This window comes from Helianthus annuus, chromosome 8 (assembly GCF_002127325.2).
Source record: "Helianthus annuus cultivar XRQ/B chromosome 8, HanXRQr2.0-SUNRISE, whole genome shotgun sequence".
NCBI lineage: Eukaryota > Viridiplantae > Streptophyta > Magnoliopsida > Asterales > Asteraceae > Helianthus > Helianthus annuus.
The window spans coordinates 73,787,650-73,794,233 of record NC_035440.2 but is presented as its reverse complement, the minus strand read 5'-3'; the positions used below and the strand labels follow the sequence as shown (position 1 = coordinate 73,794,233).

General features: G+C 42.3%; 1 pseudogene; it reads left to right on the top strand.

Moving 5' to 3' along the window:
• Window positions 1–2,572: 2,572 nt before the first annotated feature.
• LOC110870136 lies at window positions 2,573–5,660 on the top strand (annotated as a pseudogene).
• The last annotated feature ends 924 nt before the right edge of the window (window positions 5,661–6,584 follow it).

Genomic DNA, 6,584 nt, shown 5'->3' with positions numbered 1-6,584 from the left:
ATCCTTTTGTTTTTGCTCGTTTAACTGTTTCTGCTCTTCAAGCTTCCGCTCAACATCAGCAACCCGCCATTGCAAACCTTTTTGCTCTGTGTTAAATTTCTCTCTCTCTTCAGAAAACGCCTTCTTAGCCTCTTCAAACTCCAGAGTTTCTTCTCCCATAGATCGCCATTCGCGAAGAATCTCCTGAGAAGTGGCAAAAAAGTTAACCCCAGCCCTAACATGATCGTCTAAAAGAGCAAAGCGGCTGCGGTTTTTCTGAAACATTCTCTCTGCAGGCGGAAGAGACAAAGAGAAAAACTCATGACAGTTCTGCAAGTCAGTCATCCGAGAGCCCTGAGTAAGGCCCCAACGGGGGACGTGCGGCATATCATCACAAGCTGGGTTACCCCAGGAATCATCAGGATTTTGTTCAAAGTGCGGACTTCGCACAAAGCCAGAAGTGGCTCCACCTTCAACGGGAGGGCGTTTTGTGTAAATGGTTTGTTGCGGAGTAGTCTCACTAGACTCCATCTCCACTTCAACACCTTTACCCTTATCAACTCCACCAGCATCACCACCAACATCACCACCAGCAGCGTCACCTCCCTCAAATATACCTTCAAACCCTTCCCCGCCCTTCACAGTTACATCAACATCATCTCGAGGAGGGGTCAAGCCAACAGTCCTCGAAGGAGGAGAGGTAGGTGGAGTAATCTGAGAAATATCCACTGGCCGCGGCTTCTTGCTAGTCTTAGATTCTGCCATAAGACAACAATTAAAGAACAATCCAAGAAAAGATACAACAAACATACAATGAAGGAAAATTACCAGGAAGAGGAGCAGAGGCAGCCCATATCTCCTCCAACAAGTTCCCGCGACCCCCACTAAACACGCCCAAATCAATCTCAGACTCTGAGGGCGCTGGGGGGGACCTCTTTTTGAAGCTTTGCCTTCTTAGCAGCAAAAACAGCAGCAGCCTGCTCATCAAGGCGACGTTTGTGATCATCGAGAGCTTTCTTCTTCATATGCTCAGTCAAAGTGGCCTTATCGTCAGGATCCGACCCCTGACGCACCTCCCCAGGGCCTAGGCCAGACAACGTATCAGACACTACCACATAATCTAGATAAGGAAGAGTAGAAGGTTGCTTACGAGAAGATCCAGCAGCTCCGCCCTCCTTCTTCTCTTCCCTTCTTACAGATTTCTCCGTCCTTGCCCTCTTCCTCGTCTCCAACTGGGCAGACGGATCAACAGATGCCTCCGCATCGTCATCATCCTCAGCAAACCCATGTACCGGCTCAGCAACACCACCAGGCGCGGTACCTGCACGCGCGGAATGAGATATTAGATCTTCAACATCCCGGTCAGAACTTCCACTAGAAAGGATAACGACTTCCTCTCGACCAGAGTCGACCAAGTCATCCTCATCATCCTCACCAAGAACTTCATTCGCGTATCTACTCAAACTAGCATCGGTAGGATGCAGAAAACGGTCTCGTATTTGCTCCAACCACGTTGGATTCCCATCAGCCTGGATAGCTTCAACCATGGCACCCGCGGATTTCGAGTCCAAGGCATTCAACAAACTATAACCAACTGCAAAGTGGAAACAAAAATAAGGACACAGAATAAGCATAAAGGGAAATAATCAAGTGATGAGACATGAAAGAACAATACATTTGCCCTTATGGCTATACGCAGGCTGACCCAGCGGATGTTTGGGAACCCACAACAAACTCATCCCTGCACCAACCAAAGCCATCTCATCCAGTTGAGAAATAGCCGTCGGCTTCGCAGTTATCTTCTTAAACCAGTCTTGATCACCATAGTTGGGAAGAACATCCACCCTAGGGATACCTTGACTCACTTGCCGATATGACATATCCGCCGGAATCACACCTCGGCGGATATAAAAAAACTTCTGCTTCCAGTCATGAATGCCCTTTATCGGAAGAGAACACACCTGAGCAACTCCCATCCTAGCCTGAAAAGAGTAGAACCCACTGGTATATGAAACGCTGTAGATAGCGTTGAACATCTCAAACGTGGGCTCAACACGGTAAGATCTGCAGACAAACTCGAAATGGGTAATCCGAGGGAGCCCAATCGTATTTATCTGAGAAATATGGAGCCCATAACCATTCAAAACAGCAACAGTGAACTTTGTAATAGGCAACCTAAAATTGCCTTCCCGGAAATAAGCAGCATACAACGTGATAAAACCCGGAGGGGCATCCAATGCAGTGGATCCAGAGGGAGGATAACGAGCTCCCCACTCAGGACGGAAGTTATGCCCCCTCACAAGCATATGGAATTCATCCTCCTTCCAGTTAATCACAGCCTGGTCAGGACCAGGAGGCGCTCTACTCCTATGTTTCCTTTTCTTTTGAGTAGGATTCTTATCAGCCATGATAAAAGTCAGGAAGAAGATGACTTGAAAAGGTGAAAGATAGAACAAAGGGGAAGAAGATAGAGAGAAATCGCACTTAGAATTCGAAAGTGAGGGAAGAAAGAGATAACCGCCCCATATTTATACCCATCGCATTTAATGCGATGGGTAGTGGACCGTCAGGGAACAGAAAAAGCGCCCAATAGATGACTGACACGTCACAGGAGAGAGAAGACGTCGGCTCGTTTTTCGGGAAGCATGGGCAACAGAGTCTGCTGATGTGACAGAAAGTCACTGCAAAAGCAACTGTTCGCCTCCGAAAAGACAGGGACGTCAGACGGTCACACCAAGCACTTCCCCATAACCACCAAACTTCCAACAGAAGGAAGCACAAGAGAGCCAAAACCCATGCGGCATGCGTCCATTTGGCTCACTTTTTCAAGAGAGTCAAAACCCATGCGGCATGCGTCCATTTGGCTCATTATTTTCAAAGAGCCAAAACCCATGCGGCATGCGTCCATTTGACTCACTTTTTCAAAGAGCCAAAAACCCATGCGGCATGCGTCCATTTGGCTCACTTTTTTCAAAAGGCCAAAACCCATGCGGCATGCGTCCATTTGGCTCACTTTTTTCAAAGAACCAAAACCCATGCGGCATGCGTCCATTTGGCTCACTTTTTTCAGAAGGCCAAAACACATGCGGCATGCGTCCATTTGGCCCACTTTTTCAGAAAGCCAATAACCAGACGACACGCGTCTACTTGGCTCACTTTATATTCACCAACTTCAACGCGATACATAGAAATCACAACTCTCATAAGTCCAGAATCCCTCCTAGACGATCAACTCAACTAGAAGGCACACTGGACTGGGGGGACTTGAAGAGGTATGGTCCCAATTCCCTGCCTACATGGCAGGGACCACACCACTTTTTATGCACACAAGGCACCCATGTCACCAGAACCTTCTAGAAGCTTCTAGAAGACATCTAGGCGGTTCATAGCTGGCATCAAAGATGCCTTGCCCAACATAAAGGACAACACGTGTCACCATTGAGAGAAGGCCACATAGGCCTGCGACAATCCAGGGAGCAGGTCTGATGCAACCAGTACGAGGTACCCAGCGCAGGCGAATAGAAGGACGCCACGTGTACCACTACACCCTTCGCGACAGAGCAGACCAAGAGGATATTCCCCTTGGTCGGACAGCTGGCGCACACCCACAGCTGGCACAGCTGCTTCCTCCTTCTTCACCATCCGGCTATAAATAGGGCCCTTCATCATTCAGGTTAAGGATCTTGGCTCTCTTTACTCACTCTATACACACACTGTTTTATTCATCTCAGAGCAGTACTTATTCTCACGCCGGAGCCTGGTTAAGAGGGAAAACCCCCTTCTCCCTCTTAACGAGACTAACGGTGTTTACTGTTTTGCAGATCTCAGGCCTTTGATACGAGCAAGAGAAGAGGTTGAACCCCATAAGTGAAACGACCCTCTTGGTTATCCTCGTGTTAACCATTGTTTCAACAAGTATGTAGAATAAAGTGAGTATGAATTCTAAATATTGAATATTAAATAATGATTTGTGATATTCTTCACAAAACCTTAATTATCACATAAATATAATTTGATACCAAAACTACCTAATAAATATTTTGTTATATATATAAAGATAATGGTGATTACAAAATAAATTTAAAATAGTTATGGACAAGCAACTTTAACTACCACCATAACTATTTACTGAATAATGAAATTTTCTTCAATTAAATAATGACTTTCGATTTACAAGATAAATTCAAATATAATATTTATCCATAAATCAAAGTTAAATTCGTAAATTATAGATTAGGATATTTAAATCGTTTCTTAGTTATTTATCCATCAAATCATGTTTATTTAATATTAATTAATGTGTATTATGTGGGAAAATAAAATTATTGATGCCCTCTATGAATGACAAGTGTCCCCAAATTGGTTTCTTTTATTATATAGTATAGATAGATATAGATTTTATGATACAATGTTAAAAAAATTCTCAAAAAGTATGAAGGGTTCACGTAATTCAGTAACATGGCATATGTTTTTGACTTTTTGTTTTGACCTTTTTTAATCAAACTGTTTCTAATTAAGAGGGAATACAAGTTTGTGTATTTAGAAGCATCATTCATCTGTTCAAAGATTCATTAGTGTTTCCTAATTCATATGTGAAAGGACTAAAATGACCGTGGTATTGATTTATGGCTGAACTTATGTCATGTTATTTTTCTTAAATCTTGAATTTTAGTTATATTTTGCAGAGCATCGGATTTACCAAGGGAGTATGATGGTGCATGTGTGCAGATGCGAATGTCTTACAGTGCAGCTGCACAGTTTTTGCTTTTCTTTGTTCAATGGCCGGATTGCCACCTGGCAGGTGCGCTCGGACTGTTGAGGATCCTGATTTACAAGGTCAAAAATCCATACTTCATAGTTGATAGAAAAAAAAACATATAACTAATTGTCTAATTATAATTTATCGATTGAATATCGTATCTTTCTTGTGATTTAAAGGCTTTCTTGGTTTGCCGCACCGTTGTCGACACATGAAAAGAAGGCAAGCATTAGAGAATTTTATGGTATGTCCCAACTGAAATTTAGTTATCATTTTTTTTTGGTATAAAACTTGTTACCCAAAGGTGTTTGGATTTTTGGTCATTGTTTTCTACTTTATTTTGCTAAAAATTTATAAAAACCGTTTACATTACTGAAGTCGAAAACAGGTTTCATATATCCATCACTAATGCAACTTCAAAGCGGAGTGACTAATTCCGAAGATAGAAAGCAGAAGAAGATATGTGACGAATTCAAAACAAGACGACAACAATGGTGATGAAGAACGTCGCGGTTCGGATCTTGATATCGAATCAGAAGAAGAATGTGGTATTTGTATGGAAGCCAATGACAAACTTGTACTACCAATATGTACCCATGCCATGTGCTCCCGTTGCTATAATGACTGGTATGATTCTTCATACTTGATACTTCACCTTAGTGCATTTGTAACCGTGCATCGCTATGCGTTAATCTACAATCTGAACACTCTTGTGGAACAATTTGCAGGCGAACAAGATCATTGTCTTGTCCGTTTTGTCGCGTCAGCCTTAAGGAAAACCGACCCCGGCGAGCTATGGCCACGATAACATGGGGAAATCTTAAAAGATTCTTCATGTACATCAATAAGTTTCCTCTTGTTGCCCCCAACTCGCCCTTTGATTCCTATTGAGGTAGAAACTAGCTTGAAAATATTATATAAATCTTGGGTTCATTTTATAAAAGTGAATTTATGATAACCACCAATATTCTATATATGAACATTGGTGGTCGTCGTGGATTCGCTCGACGACTTGCTTGTTCTTCTTGTTGGGTGAATGGATCGGCGGGTTTTGTAGCCGATGTAGTTCACTTGCTAGAAAGTGGTCTTGCAAGCAAATTTGTAACGGATGTGTAAGTGCATTTTGAGTGAGTTTGTTTTTACTTTGTTTATTTGCGGAGTTGTATTTGAATATACAAAATAAAAAAAGAAAACACGGTATATACGTGGATTTACCTTTTTTAGGGATTTCGTCTACATGTTTCGAAAATCAAAAGCATATTACATCATCAGGAAATGCCTTTGGTGTAGATTGACTAGCTTTTGTTTACCTCATCACAGTATGCTAACTTTCTAAATGGTCATCTGAAATTGGACTGTGTAATCAAAGCAGGTAACAACTCTCATTCATGCATATTCTATTCTTTGAGTGCATATCATATTAGAGTTCTTCAGTTGCCATTAACAACATTTCAACATATGGTTCTTTGCTTAACAATACTATTTCACAATATCAAAGAGATTTTTAACGACGTCCTGAACTTTGTACCGATTGAAAGTGTTGTGTTAATCGGGATTGTTCACGAGTCAAAAAGGTTCACGGGGCAGTTGGTTGAACGGGTCACGTGGGTTTAGGGGTGTGAATTTCTGACACGACCCGAAAACCCGACACGAACCTAACACGAAATTCACGGGTTTAGGTTTAGTCTAAATGGGTTCAGGTCACTTTTTAGGTTGAACCCGCGAACTCGTTTAGGTTAACGGGTCGGGTTCGGGTCAACCTGCTCGGGTTGGCGGGTTGACCCGTTTAACACATTTATACTATATTATATTTTTTTACAATATATTTTACGTCATAAATTAAATG